This window comes from Heptranchias perlo, chromosome 19, assembly GCF_035084215.1.
Source record: "Heptranchias perlo isolate sHepPer1 chromosome 19, sHepPer1.hap1, whole genome shotgun sequence".
NCBI classification, from domain to species: Eukaryota; Metazoa; Chordata; class Chondrichthyes; order Hexanchiformes; family Hexanchidae; genus Heptranchias; species Heptranchias perlo.
Genome location: NC_090343.1, coordinates 14,366,923 through 14,383,178, shown reverse-complemented (window position 1 = coordinate 14,383,178; position 16,256 = coordinate 14,366,923). Strand labels below are relative to the sequence as shown.

Here is a 16,256-nt window from a genome sequence, read left to right as displayed (position 1 = left end):
TTGCCCTGAGCTGACATCAACAGGAATTGCAGAGAATAGCCATTATCCTACTTCACAAAGCAATGGTGCACTAACATACTATGCTTCAGGCTATGTGCTTTCCCAATCTCTAACTCATTCATTTTCCCAACCTATATTCTCCAATGTAACTTAATATGGCTGGTATTCATTTCTTTATTTACTCAGTATTTTTTTTGTATCTCCTGCTTTTTTTCCTCATGGTACATCACTTCTCAGTTTTGCCAGAAGTTGGCGATACAAACAGAGTGCATTGGTTTGTTGCATTATTGTATTAGTAATACTTAATTTTAACATATAAATTATGTCAATTCTGCTTAAATGATGAATGTTAAGACATATAATTGCCTGGTAACTACCTGATCTCAAATACCCCTTTCCCAACATTCAATAAATAAATCTTTAGCTTCAGAAAATAACTTCCTTCATCGGGAATCCTACACATGACTTTTAAAGACTCTGTTGTGCCCTAACAATTCTCACAGCTAGCTGTGAAATATTTACATTGGTAGCCCCTTTAATTGATGTAAAAGAAGAAACTGCTGCTGTCAGTGTGTCACTGACTGATGATTCGATTTCACCACTTAAATCCTATCCTTTTAATTATGTGGGAACTTCCTTCATAAAATAATAAATAGAATCACTTTCTACTTTTGTGAACGAGAACATTTCTGTCATTTAACAATGACTTTACTCCTCATATATTTCACCTCTTTGCTGCAGAAGTCCACGATTCCACAGCTTTCATGCTGAGCGATCGATTAACAAACAGTTACGTGCAATCTGCGTACAGCTAACTCAATTAACCTTAATCACACTTTAACAAAGGAAACCTATCTGATGTAAAATTCATACATATTGGCAATGATTCAATTATTTGGATCAGTAGCAAACTCTTCAGCGTTTTTCATTTAGGAAATAAAAAACTAGTTGTATTAAATGCATTGAATGAAAAAAATCCAAATATAACCTGGAGAGATAGCCAAAAAGCATCACAATCTTTGATTAGTGTTTTTTTTCCTACATAAGAACAGTGACTATAATTAAAAATATTTCATTAGCTGTGAAGCACTTTGACACATCCCAATAACACGAAAGATGCTGCTTTACAGATCATGGTGCAGGATACATGACTGAAGGGGCAATTGAAATATACTGGGAGGGGTCTTAACTGAGCAACTGGATCTATAGCATTAATATAAATGATTGTAGTGCTGGAATAGTGGAAAATAGTGCAGTTTCTTTCACAGAGCTAATTTAGAGTTGATAGCCCATAACTACAGGTAGTTATGATGTGGAGATGCCGGTGATGGACTGGGGTTAACAATTGTAAACAATTTTACAACACCAAGTTATAGTCCAACGATTTTATTTTTAATCCCACAAGCCCCCGAAAGCTTGTGGGATTAAAAATAAAATCGTTGGACTATGACTTGGTGTTGTAAAATTGTCTACAGGTAGTTATGATATGGCAAAGTCTACCTCAGAAAACAGGATTTCCTCACTGGATCTATGTGGAGTATATCTATCTTTCTGGTTTATGTACTCATGCTGTGACCTCTAGCCCTCACCCCTGCATTCTGATTCTGTGATCAGCAGGAACCCAAGGACAAAGATCAGTGGCCTGTGATTGGAGTATACAGACTGTGTGTTGGAAACAAGCAGGCTTCCTTTCAGATGGTATGTATAATATATATTGTATATAGTATTTCTTTGTATTTTACCGGAAATTATTATCTGGCTATAACACAGTCACAATGCTAAAAAGAAGGTTAATGCTCTTGTGAACAAACAGTGCTCTCCCCACAATGGTAAGAAACAGTAATGTAATTTCTAACTGTAAAAATTTAAACTGTACATTCTGTATCAAATCAGTCATTGTAACTAGGGAGACAGTTCAGTATTCAGGTGATATGGGATAGATTTTATATCTCCTGCAATGCTTCAGTGGGAACTGTGAACTGTAAGCTTTGAGTTTGTCCGCACTCGGAATGGTCGAGCTAAGAATGACCGGCTCTTGGTGTTGATTGGGCTGCCCACTGGGAGTTTGCCAAAGGGTGGGTCAGAACATGTGGATATTAGCAACTCTTAGGGTTGCAACTGACATTGAAAGGGGTGTAACCACTTATAGGAAAGTGGCTTCTTCTGGGATCAAAAAATGTAGGCTGCCTTTCTAGACGCTGCATGGGACAAAAGAAGTGGCTGGCAAAAGAAACAGCGAATGTCGAGGCCCAGAAACAGAGTCTATAGGAAAATGAAGGAACAGTTCAGCATCCAAAACCCCCTGTTTAATCATTGACAAAGTGGAGATACTGCTGCATTGAAGTTGGTGTGAGAAAGGTTGCCCTGTTTACCACTCCAGGACATCGACCCCAGAGGACAGCATTGCAGCATGCCTGACAGGAGGTAGCAGCCAAAGTCAACACAATGCACATTACCCATAGGACCTGGGAACAGATATGGAAGAAGATGGCACACCTTAAGAAAGTTGCTAAGATACAGCTGCACATTAATACCATATTCCAGGTATATGCCTTAAGTATTCACGATGCAAAGTGTTGCCTGGCAGCTTGCTATACACTTACTGCTGGCCCATCAGGCAACCTTACAGCTCTTTCATTGCTTACCATGCATGTTCCAGGAGGACGCACATACAAGCCTCTTTTACAGAGAAATACTATGTACAGTAACATATAACCTGAAGGGAAGCCTCCTTCTTTCCAACACACAGTTTATATACTCCAATCACTGGCTACTGATCTTTGTTCATGGGTTCCTGCTGATCTCTTCCTCAAAGGCCAGAATGTGCCTGCACATTATTGCTCATTTTATATTTTTTATTATTTGTTCATGGGATGTAGGCGTCGCTGGCGAGGCCAGCATTTATTACCCAACCCTAATTGCCCTTGAGAAGGTGGTGGTGAGCCGCCTTCTTGAACCTCTGCAGTCTGTGTGGTGAAGGTTCTCCCACACTGCTATTAGGAAGGGAGTTCCAGGATTTTGACCCAGTGACGATGAAGGAACGGCGATATATTTCCAAGTCGGGATGGTGTGTGACTTGGAGGGGAACGTGCAGGTGGTGTTGTTCCCATGTACCTGCTGCTCTTGGCCTTCTAGGTGGTAGAGGTCGTGGGTTTGGGAGGTGCTGTCGAAGAAGCCTTGGTGAGTTGCTGCAGTGCATCCTGTGGATGGTACACACTGCAGCCACAGTGCGCCGGTGGTGAAGGGAGTGAATGTTTAGGGTGGTGGATGGGGTGCCAATCAAGCGGGCTGCTTTGTCCTGGATGGTGTCGAGCTTCTTGAGTGTTGTTGGAGCTGCACTCATCCAGGCAAGTGGAGAGTATTCCATCACATTCCTGATTTGTGCCTTGTAGATGGTGGAAAGGCTTTGGGGAGTCAGGAAGTGAGTCACTCACTGCAGAATACCCAGCCTCTGACCTGCTCTTGCAGCCACAGTATTTATATGGTTGCTCCAGTTAAGTTTCTGGTCAATGGTGACCCCCAGGATGTTGATGGTGGGAGATTTGGTGATGGTAATGCCGTTGAATGTCAAGGGGAGGTGGTTAGACTCTCTCTTATTGGAGATGGTCATTCCCTGGCACTTATCTGGCACGAATGTTACTTGCCACTTATCAGCCCAAGCCTGGATGTTGTCCAGGTCTTGCTGCATGCGGGCTCGGACTGCTTCATTATCTGAGGGATTGCGAATGGAACTGAACACTGTGCAATCATCAGTGAACATCCCCATTTCTGACCTTATGATGGAGGGAAGGTCATTGATGAAGCAGCTGAAGATGGTTGGGCATAGGACACTACCCTGAGGAACTCCTGCAGCAATGCCCTGGGGCTGAAATGATTGGCCTCCAACAACCACTACCATCTTTCTTTGTGCTAGGTATGACTCCAGCCACTGGAGAGTTTTCCCCCTGATTCCCATTGACTTCAATTTTACTCGGGCTCCTTGGTGCCACACTCTGTCAAATGCTGCCTTGATGTCAAGGGCAGTCACTCTCACCTCACCTCTGGAATTCAGCTCTTTTGTCCATGTTTGGACCAAGGCTGTAATGAGGTCTGGCAAACTTTGTGCAAAAACAATTAAGGGCAGCTGAAGAAGCTGGCTGGATGGTCGAGCTCACAGCAAATCAAGCAGGGATTCAATAAAAGGGATTGCTCCCCAATTTTCCATCTCTCACATGCCCCCTTCATACATATATATGTGAATGTCAGGTGAGGATTAGACTTGGGTGTGATGCCTCACATGGTAGAATGGCCAGACAACACTCACTGTCTAGGCTCATACGTGAAGAATAGCTACTTGTGTAAGTTACAATGGTACAATGTCCCAGAGTGACTCAGCATCTTCCGAAGTGGTTAGGAGAAAATGGGGGCGGGTCTGAAGAAACAGCTCATGAAATTAATTAGAGAGAAAAGTCTAATTATGAGCAGTCACATCAAACTACTCAAATTTAAGTAAGTTTGAATTTTGGGCTTGGCTTCAAACCATCCCTAGAATGTGTTATAATGAACATTTGTAAAGTGCACGCAATTATTTTGTCACAGTGTAAAAATGGTTTCAGTGCCGGGTCAACTGTTATCTCTAAAAAATAAGTCCTTTAATTCACACTGTGTGACATCTGGTATCAGTCATTCTCAGAAAATTATATTTGTAAATGGGATGTGATAAAGCGCAGCGCATTTCAATACTATAGATGAAATTCAGCAGATAACATGGTAAAAGTAGGTGGGACAATAGCCATTCAGAGTTTATCTTATTGTACATTTTCAAAGACTCCTTTTATGAAGCGAAACACTTTTATATAAAAAAAATTCAAAGCAAAATGATGCCACTAAAAAAGCCTGTGTAAATGAAAACTGAGAAGCAGAGCTGTTCTGATCCAGGGTTTGAACATTAATCTTCCAGGCTTGAAGCCCTTGTTGTTTTCTCTGTCATTCATCAATGTATAACCTCAAGGCAAGATTTTTTTTTAAGAGCTCAAATCATAGTTAAAGAATTATAGCTGTCAGGACACACCTGTAACTTCCACACACTAAGTAACCTAAAGTGTTATGTGTCATTCCTTTGCTAATGTTACTGTTTTGCTTTCATACGCCCGAAAATCTGTTTAGTTGGAAGGTGTGACCTTTGTAGGAAAAAAACAGAAAGAAATAACTTATGCTGGCCATTTTTAATTCTATTCTTTTCATCATCACCAGTATGAGGCAGTGAAGGATGGCTCCATGATATATATTGTAAATATATGGCTTTGTATTACATGTTGTACTATATGCTACCATGGCTGCTATGTTTCCTACATTACAACAGTGACTACACGTCAAAAGTACTTTGTTGGCTGTAAAGCGCTTTATAAGAACATAAGAAATAGGAGCAAGAGTAGGCCATACGGCCACTCGAGCCTGCTGTGCCATTCAATGATCATGGCTGATCTTCGACCTCAACTCCACTTTCCCGCCAGATCCCCATATCTCTTGATTCTCCTAGAGTCCAAAAATCTATATATCTCAGCCTTGAATATACTCAATGACTCAGCATCCAGAGCCATCTGGTGTAGAGAATTCCAAAGATTCACAACCCTCTACATGAAGAAATTCCTCCTCATCTCAGTCTTGAATGGCCAACCCCGTATCCTACAATTATGCCCCCTAGTTCTAGACTCTCTAGCCAGGGGAGACAATCTCTCAGTATCTACCCTGTCAAGCCCCCTCAGAATCTTATATGTTTCAATAAGATCCCCTCCCTTTCTTCTGAACTCCAGAGAGTATAGGCCCATTCTGCTCAACCTCTCTTCATAGGACAACCCTGTCATCCCAGGAATTAATCTAGTGAACCTTTGTTGCACCGCCTCTAAGGCAAGTATATCCTTCCCTAGATAAGGAGACCAAAACTGTACGTAGTACTCCAGATGAGGTCTCACCAATGCCCTGTACAACTATAGTAAGACTTCCTTACTCTTGTACTCCAACATTCTTGCAATGAAGGCCAACATGCCATTTGCCTTTCTAATTGCTTGCTGTACCTGCATACTAACTTTCTGTGTTTCTTTTACGAAGACACCCAAATCATATTATGATTTTCTAAGTGCCCTGTTACCACTTCCTTAATAATGGATTCCAGCGTTTTCCCGATGACCGATGTCAGGCTGCCTGGCCTGTAGTTCCCTGTTTTCTCTCTCCCTCCCTTCTTGAATAGTGGGGTAACAATTGCTACTTTCCAATCCACTGGGACCGTTCCAGAATCTAGAGAATTTTGGAAGATCATAACCAATGCATCCACTATCTCTGCAGTTACCTCTTTTAGAACCCTCAGATGTTGGCCATCAGGTCCAGGGGATTTTTCAGCTTTTAGTCGCAGCTTTGGGATGTCCTGAGGTCATTTCAAACTGGATTTCAAAACCCAAAGTGATATAAAATGGGCTAGCTCACAAATAGCTAAATTCTGCCCAGATTGGCTCATTTTGATTTGGGTTGGCCGTCCCTTTAAAACAATGGCAGCATAGACAAAAAACATCTGCCACCATCTTTAGTTTTCCATCATATATGGCTGTGGTGTAAGGCTGTAGCCCAACACAGAGGCAAATCTTTCAATGACACTATAGTGTAGAGGGTGAAGGGGGTGGGGCTGTAATTCCTAGGTGTCCTGTATCCAGTTGGCAACAATGTAAAAATGAGTATATATTTGGTAGTAGTATGCAGATGATAAATCTATGCTCTGTGATGATCCAAGAAAGCTCACAGTGACCAAAATCAAACTTTTCTTAACAAATCCCCAAATTTTATGACCTGTGAAACAGAAAGTTTGATTATCCCAATCCCAGAGTTAAATCAGAGTAATTCCAATCCTCCTTATACCAGAGATTTTATTCCGGGATAAAACAAATATAAATTGTAAAGCTTTCAGTATAAATTGTAACCAAAACTTTATTCTTTCTAAAGCAATGGCAAATCTCTTGTTAGAGATGTGTATTCAGTACTGTTTTTACATCAGCAAATTAATGGGAAATTGTACATAGCACACCCATGAGAGTAAATTTTAACACCCAAGGATGGGTGGGTTGGGGGCAGGTGGGAAGGTAAAAATTATAAAAATGTAAAACCCGACCCCAACATAGCTGAAACCACTCCACAGAGTTAACACTGGTTTCGCTTACACTTGGGATTATGGGTATAAAATGCACCCTTTGGGTTTGTGTGTCATGTGCTGGATAGACCTCTACTACAATAGCATCGTTTCACCCACACTAACAATTTCTGAGTAAAGGGCATCAACATTTTACCGCTGCTAATCATAAAGGAGAGAAAGAAAGAGATCGATATCAGCTTTAGGCCAGCAAAAATTTATATTTACACATAATCTGATATCAAAGCACTTTGAAATCAACTCCTGAGAGGTAAATTTTTGTGCTGCTTTCATGCTGGTTTTTATATCAGCCATGGTTTACTCTGGCAACATTATTCGGTCTTCAAATGGCAGTATTTATAACACCAGGATTAGGGACATTTATACGGGTTCAGTAGCACATTCACCAAGGATTATTGTGTATGTAATGATGTACATTTCATCCTGTTGGATTTCCTGCATTTTCATGCAGCCCAGACAGTATTGTCTTCCTTCTCTGAGCTCCCTTGTTATGACTTGAAAAAACAGAGAAGCTCAGGTTCTCATCTCAGTAATATGTGGAGTAGACCAGGTCTGCCCAAGCACCAGGGTAATCAAGATTTCAAGCTTCCTACAGATTTGGTCAGTAATACAGTCTCTATACAGCAGCTGTTAATTCACTCATACTGTATCAGCAGATAATCCAAATTATTTTTTTCATGTTTTCCTTGATTCAATGATGTGGAGATGCCGGTGATGGACTGGGGTTGACAAATGTAAAGAATCTTACAACACCAGGTTATAGTCCAACACTTCAAATAAAACTGTTGGACTATAACCTGGTGTTGTAAGATTCTTTACATTTGATTCAATGATATCAATGATTCCTTGCCCAAGGTGCTCTCCAGTATCTTGCTCAAAGAAGTAAGCCTAGACTGAGTGTTATTTGGCTATTTATCCAGAGGTGACTTTATTGTTGAGTTCAGTCCCCTCCTCGCGCTATATTCCACACCAATGATCAGGAGTGGGAACCGCGGCTCCTCCCTAGTCCAGGGTATGGAGCCCCATAGTCACTCTCAGCTGAGATGAGCAGTCTCAGGTTGCTGAGGGAAGTAAGGGTGAAAATTACAGAGGTGCTGACCATAATCTTCCAATCCTCCTTAGATATGGGGGTGGTGCCAGAGGACTGGAGAATTTTAAATGTTGCACTCTTGTTCAAAAAAGGATGTAAGGATAAACCCGGCAACTACTGGCCAGTCAGTTTAACCTCGGTGGTGGGGGAGCTTTTTGAAACGATGATCTAAGACAAAATTAATTGTCACTTGGACAAGTGTGGATTAATAAAAGAAGGCCAGCACAGATTTGTTAAAGGCAAATTGTGTTTAACTAACTTGATTGAGTTTTTTGATGAAAGTAACAGAGAGGGATGATGAGGGCAATGCAGTTGATGTTGTATATATGGACTTTCAAAAGGCGTGCCACATTATAGGCTTGTCAGCAAAACTGATGCCCATGGAATAAAAGGGGACGCAGCAGCTTGGATACGAAATTGGCTAAGTGACAGGAAACAGAGAGTAGTGGTGAACAGTTGTTTTTTGGACTGAAGGAAGGTATACAGTGGTATTCCCCAGGGGTTGGTACTAGGACTGCTGTTTTTCTTGATATTAATGACTTGGACTTGAGTGTACAGGGCACAATTTCAAAATTTGAAGATGACACAAAATTTGGAAGTGTAGTAAACAGTGAGGAGGATAGTAATAGACTTCAAGAGGACATAGACAGGCTGGTGGAATGATGGACATATGGCACATGAAATTTAATGCAGAGAAGTGTGAAGTGATACATTTTGGCAGGAAGAATGAGGAGAGGCAATATAAACTAAATGGTGTAATTCAAAAGGGGGTGCAGGAATAGAGAGACCTGGAGGTATATGTGCACAAATCTTTGAAGGTGGCAGGTCAGGTTGAGAAAGCGGTTAAAAAAAGCATATGAGCTCCCAGGCTTTATAAGTAGAGGCATAGAGTACAAAAACAAGGAAGTTATGATGAACCTTTATAAAACACTGGTTCGGCCAAAACTGGAGTATTGTGTCCAATTCTGGGCACCGCATTTTAGGAAGGATATGAAGGCGTCAGAGATGGTGCAGAAAAGATTTACTAGAATGGTTTCAGGGATGAGGGACTTCAGTTACATGGATAGACCGGAAAAGCTGGGGTTGTTCTCCTTGGAGCAGTGAAAGTTGAGAGGAGATGTGATAGAAGTGTTCAAAATCATGAAGGGTTTAGATAAAATGAACAAAGAAAAACTGTTCCCATTGGCAGAAGGGTCGAGAACCAGAGGACAAAGATTTAAGGTGATTGGCAAAAGAACCAAAGACGACACAAGGAAAAACTTTTTTATGCAGAGAGTAGTTATGATTTGGAATGCGCTGCCTGAAAGGGTGGTGGAAGCAGATTCAATTGTGGCTTTCAAAAAGGAATTGGATAAATACTTGAAGGGAAAAAATTTGCAGAGCTACAGGGAAAGAGCGGGGGAATGGGACTAACTGGATTGCTCTTACAAAGAGCTGGCGTGGGCTCGATGGGCCGAATGGTCTCCTTCTGTGCTATAACCATTCTATGATACAATGACTCTATCCCAGCGCAGACCAGGGTTCAAACCAGATACCTTCCTGGTTTGTGCAGCTCAGTTCAAAACTGGGCAGTGAATTTACAATTTGGGGACCAGCTGATGCAAATTCAAGAATGTGCAATGTGTGAATGGTATAAATATTTTTGCTCCAATGCCACTGATGTATTAAAATAGCTATTTCTTGGTCCCAATGGAATGAAATATAGCCTCTTTATTCAATTGGTACTGTTAAGTACGCAGTACAATTTAAAAGATCATTAGTCAATGTTTGTTTTATTGAAACTTTTTTTTGGAATTTTGAATTATACCGTAATACTTACAATATGCGATGAAAAAAGAGTAATGCAAATGAAGAAAATTAAAACAAAACACCCTCACATTGTGTACAGCACAGTAGCAATATTCTGACAAGAACAAACTTAAATACAAGTTGTAACAGTCAAACACCTGAGGCAAGATCAAGCCTATCATGAGTAACAATGAAAGATCATATAAACTAAGGCAAGAAGTATGGTGGTGAGAGTCTTAACAAGGAATAATCCGAGGATAACTAAAGAAGTCTTCTTAGGCCCGATATTGGTAAAGGCGGCTGGGACCAGGAGAGCAGCTTACAGTAAGAAGGTCTTATGCATAATATTCAGGGCTGAGAAGGATCAGTCCAACAAGAGGGAGAGTAATTGTGAGGCAGTACGTGGAAATAATGCCTGCGGGAGGGACTAGTGCCACAGGGGCAATACTTGAGGTTGGGCTCATTCCTCTTTACAATTAAAATGTGGGTAGAAATACAGGATCCTACAGAACCTGTACAGAAGCAAGCTAGATCTGGAGCAGACCTAGGGGTCAACCGGGAACCTAGGAATAGCATAAACTGCTCCTTTCTTACTCATGATAATTGAAAAAAGGAGACCACGTGTAAATAAACTTAGCCTAAGAAAAAGGAGGAGTTGAATTCCCTTTAAATTGATGCTTCCATTAACAGGATTCCGGTTAAGCAGATACTAACTTACTGGGTCATCGCTCTGATCTATCCATTGGAAAATCAAGAGCAAATCTGTTATTTCTGTCCAAGCTTTAGATATTAGAAAACTCAATCAGTCTTTTTAATTCAGTGCAATGTGTACTTTTCAGTGCAGTTTTTAACTGCTGTGGTAATGCTTGCTGTCATGGTTCATGGGTCAATGTTGCCTTGTTTAACCTCGTGCCCTCGTCAAAAAAAAGAAAGAAAAAAAGCTTTGATTGAAGTGAATGGCTTCTGTTGAAAAGTGTCTCTCAGTAAGGGTAAAGGGTTAATGTGTTAATGTGGTTTACAGACTCTGGGCAAATGTTCACTGCTCATAAAAATCTCCATAAAATGAAACTCGTTGATGTGCAACCAGCATCAAGGGAGCTCTTGAAATATGACCCAGCTCTTTAACTAGTTCTCTGACTGAGGTTCAGAAACTGTCCTTGTATATGTTGAAGGAGGGAAAATATTAGCTGCAATATTTTCATAAGTACAAACAGAAACATGGGGGGGGAGCAGAAGGAAACTATTTATCACCCACTTGAAAGGGATGAAGGCAAGTTAATTAAAATAAACAATATATTGGCCATGTATAAAAAGGTCATCATGTAACTTGAATTCATTAGGAATAGTAGGATTTTAAGCTAATCTCAGAAGGAAAAAAACATTCTGCAGATTTTTTTGTACAGCATTAGAGACCTGCATCTAACTGCCTCCAGTCCACACTATACTTGCTGCCTTCAGTCAAGTTAGATGCTGCAGTAACTAAAGTCTCAACTTAACACTATTGCTGAATCTAAAAATTAGAGAATGTAAAGTGATCTGATCAGATCATATCTTGAGTATTGTGTCCAGTTTTGGTCATCCAGTCACATTCAACATTCAAATCACTGAAGTAGTGGAGGGAAGAGCAACAAGGTTGATCCCTAGTATCAAAACATTGAGTTATGAGGGAAGACCGGAGAAATTGGGGCATTTTGGACTTCAAAGGAGATGGCTGAGAAAGGACCTAATACTGAAAGGTATGGAAAGACAGTAGAATAAGGGGAAATAGGCCAAAACTGTTGAAAGGTCAATGTAGAACAGATGTATAGAAGAATTTCTTTACACAAAGAATGATCACCCCTTGGAATGGCCTTTTGCATTGGCACGCGGAGACGAAAACTGTAGTTTCATTCTAGGTCCAGTTGGATAACTTAATGGCAGAATGTAAGTTACATTTTCCTGAATGGATGATCTAAAATGTTCCTTCTCCTGTATATATCTTGTGCATAGGTCAAACAATAACAGACATACCATATACACAGTTAACGTAACTGCTACTGTAACCTGATTCAAGACATCTATTACAAAAGATCTTCCATATTTTATTTTACATAGTCTCATGATTTATTTCTAATTTTAATTGGGTCTTAAAGGAGCTTTTATAGTCAACAATAAACAGAAAGGTGCTATTTACTGATATCAGAAGATGAAGGAATTTGTTTTTCTTTGGTCTAAAGTTTTTAAAATACAGACCATGTTTGCTGTATTTATGTTCACCATGTTAATACACCTAATATGGAAATCCCAGCAATGCGTGCACTATTTCTTTCCAGTACGTAATGTTTATATCAGAGCCCAGCGGCAGTAGCAAGATTGGCATTGAGGGTCCCAGTATAAAAACCTACAAGATGTTATTAGTTAATCCTGCAGTGTACAGCAAAAACATGGAAATGTTCATCCAGCTAATTTATGGGAGCCAATTTATAATGCCAAAGCATTACATGGATTACCATACTTTTGTAATAAAGTTAGCCATCAGCAGAGCTGGACAGCCGTCCAGCAGGAACAAGACTTAAGGCCATATTCATGTTGAGAGACTCTCAAAGTGCAGTATGCAGCTGTCGCACTGGGGATAGGAATAGTTTTTATTTCGCCTTGTCGACTGGTAGCACAAAAGAGAAAATTGAATAACTTCAGTCCCATTGTATTGTCTCCTATTCTAACTCAGTCTTTCCAGCTCATTCTTTCACAGGACTTCAAAAACCATGGAACTTCGGCATCTTTAAATGTTCCCTTCCTCCCACAATCTACAGGCTTTTAAAGCCTAAGCTTGGCTTCATCTAACCACTATATATCTTGATTTACCTCAACTTGCACTATGGGTCTTTGTGTTTCATCTAGGATTTCAATTAAAAAGATGGTAAATTGACAACCCACCATCCTCTTTTAAATGGCTTGCCCTCTTCCTTGAAACCGAGCGTCAGTTCCACCTGCAAGCAAAATAGGGTAAAAACTTGAAACCCACCATTTTATTTTTTAGTCCCATTCTTCTTTAACTTTTTTTTGTTTGTTTCAGTGAATTTTGTACTTATTAATGTGAAGAACATATTTCTCAGGAATAAAACCTTGATCCATGTATTTGCACCCAGTATCAGCATCAAGCATTCCATTGGCAAGCACAGCACAGATTCGATTTCAAGGTAAATTCCCTCTATAATTTACCTGACCGCCAACCTTTGAAGAGTATCTCCTATTGCATCAAATAACATTTCCATTTTCCATAGCAGTCTAACTATGGCCTCTCTGAATGAGAGGAACATTTAGTAGAAAATTGGGTTAGTTGTGTGCTATTAGGAATTGGATTAAAGGTTAACTAAACTGATTTTGCTTAGATTCCACAAATCATCAGAGAAAGGAAACTTTCATCCCATCAGTCTGGCTGGATTTAAACCCAGGTCCCTGAAGTGATTGGATGGCAGTACACATTGTTGCTAGCAATGTCACCAGGACAATACACACATTTTACCCAGGCCCTGTTATCTAGGAAAAGCTGAAGTAATGTGTTCAATTCTGGGTATCACATTTTAGGAAGGATGTCAAGGGTTTAGAGAGGGTGCAGAGGAGATTTACTAGAATGGTACCAGTGATGCTGGACTTCAGTTACGTGGAGAAACTAGAGATGCTGGATTGTTCTCCTTAGAGCAGAGAAGGTTAAGGGGAGATTTAATAGAGGTGTTCAAAATCATGAAAGGTTTTGATAGAGTAAATAAGGAGAAACTGTTTCCACTGGCAGAAGGGTCGATAACCAGAGGACACAGATTTAAGGTAATTGGCAAATGAACCAGAGGCTAGATGAGGAGTAATCTTTTTACGCAGCAAGTTGTTATGATCTGGAATGCCCTGCCTGAAAGGGTGGTGAAAGCAGATTCAATAGTAACTTTCAAAAGGGAATTGGACAAATACTTGAAGGGGACAAATTTGCAGGGCTATGGGGAAAGAGCAGGGGAATGGGACTAATTGGATAGCTCTTTCAAAGAGCCAGCACAGGCACATTGAGTCAAATGGCCTCCCTCTGTGCAGTATCATTCTATGATTCTATGATATAAGGTCCATGACCTTGCTGGGAACAAAACTAAGAGAGAAATTATTATAGGCTAACAAAGCACTTATTGTTTAAATCTAGTGCCGCAGCATCAGGGCATAAGACTGACACCATAGAGGCGGTCGAAATTACCATCTTAACCAATGCAAAGTAGCAGAGAAAGCATTCAATTTCTGAAGTGCGCCATTCTGTATAATGGGATAATTGATTTGCACAATTCATGAGCTGATGATGTAATACAGATGTGCCAGCAAGTGCCCAGCTCAGCCATTGCTGGTGTATGCATTGGCAAATTTAAATTTCCATGGTCCATGGTCAAGGTAAGAGAGGTGAAGGGCCATTTGCTGATCGGATGCCCCAGGATCCCCAGACACCAGGTATTGTAGCTAAGCCATGACTCTCCCCACACCAGACAATGATAGTGGAAAATCACCCCCCATGCAAGGCTTCATTATAACTGAAGTAACTGCCACTCCCTTGCTTCCCATAATGCGGGCAATAATGAAGGCTGTATACTGATAGCTGAAAAAGCAATTACCTCTTTACTGAAGTGTGATTATTAACAATCAGCAAACATAGATAGGACAATTTAAATTCAATATAAACATGCTTGAAATAGGCTACAGGCTGTAGATTATGGGCGAGGAATGTTTGTACTGGTGAATGGGGCACTCCCATTCTTTTATTCGTTGTTAAATAGACTAATTGTAATGTAAGAAACTAAGGGGCCAGATGAGCCTGCCTGTTGGTGACCTTATATGTTAGATCACGGGGTGGTAGAGTGTGGCTTTGAGTCCATGATTTCTCACAAAGAAATGTGTCTTTTGAATTGAGTTTAGTGAGGTGCTGAGCCGTAGGCTCCCAATGTGTCGGCCTTGCTTAGTTAGCAGCAGAATTGTTATATCCACTTAGGCCGCAACGGGGAGAACCTGTTTTCACCGGGTCCTCACTTTACCTGCCTTAGTGAATCTGGCAAGTTTACTTTGAGGTTGAGAGTTGCACATTAAAAGCAGGTGACCCTAGCACCACGCATACTCCAGTATAAAAACAGCAAAAGTTCCTTGTTTAAGGAATGCACTTTCCCAGAGGTAGAGAGGAAGAATTCACATATCAACCCACAACCTGTATTGTACCTACTAGAGAGTGGTTCTGCTGGCCAATATTTATCCCCCAACCAACATCACTAAAACAGATTATCTGGTCATTACCTCATTGCTGTTTGTGGGACCTTACTGTGCGCAAATTGGCTGCCACATTTCCTACATTATAACAGTGATTACTCTTCAAAAATACTTCATTGGCTGTAAAGGGCTTTGAAGCGTCCTGAGGTCGTGAAAGGCGCTATATGAAAGCAGGTTCTTTCTTTCTTTCTTTCTTGGTTTGCCAGTTCCCTTTGAACAAGTTGTCTCTCCAAAACAAAGAGTGGTATGTGAAACCTAAAACAAGAAAACAAACAGGGAGAAAATGATCATAGGGTGAGAGTGAAAATGAATGAGAATGGCACTCCTCTTATATTCTATTTACCTTGTGGCCTTGTATGCAACTAAGCAAAATTACTGCTGTCATAAGCACTGCGCATCACCAAAAGAGATGATGTTGGCCCACACCTATAATAACAACACCACTTCCAATGACAATGTAACACATAAACCATCAGAGACGGCTACATATTTTCTGCTGTGGGACTTGAAGTGCTCAAAGTGTTTTTTTCTGCTGCTAAACTGCGCAGAGTTCTCCAGACATTGGGTGGGTAGCAGCCCCTCAGCAACTGTGGCCTGCTGACATGCTCTATGATTAAATTGCCTGCTGATACTCACTGTCAAGGCTTCTACATGAAAAATGGAGCCAGAGGGTGACTAGTGCTCACGAATGGAGCCACGTCCCAACAAGGAACAAATGCCTTCAGGAAAAAAAAAAGAGGTGGAAAAATTGGTGAAGTTAAAAAGAAAGATAACTGAGAAGGATTCAAAATCAAGTGAGAACACACATTCTGGAACAGCAGTACCATTCAAAATTCCTGCCCTAAAGCTCACACTCTGATTACGCACGTTTATGTCAAATATGCTTTGTTTTTGTAAAAATGATTTGTTTTAAATGTGTTTCTTTAACTGATAAAAGACAAG

The 16,256-nt window shown here is 40.6% G+C and overlaps 1 long non-coding RNA gene across 1 annotated transcript in view; it reads left to right on the top strand.

Moving 5' to 3' along the window:
- Positions 1-1,658: 1,658 nt before the first annotated feature.
- Positions 1,659-16,256, top strand: part of LOC137335431 (uncharacterized) — a 39,296-nt gene continuing 24,698 nt past the window's right edge. Inside the window, exon 1 of the long non-coding RNA XR_010966411.1 lies at positions 1,659-1,698. This is a non-coding gene — a long non-coding RNA (uncharacterized lncRNA). The remainder of the gene's footprint in view (positions 1,699-16,256) is intronic.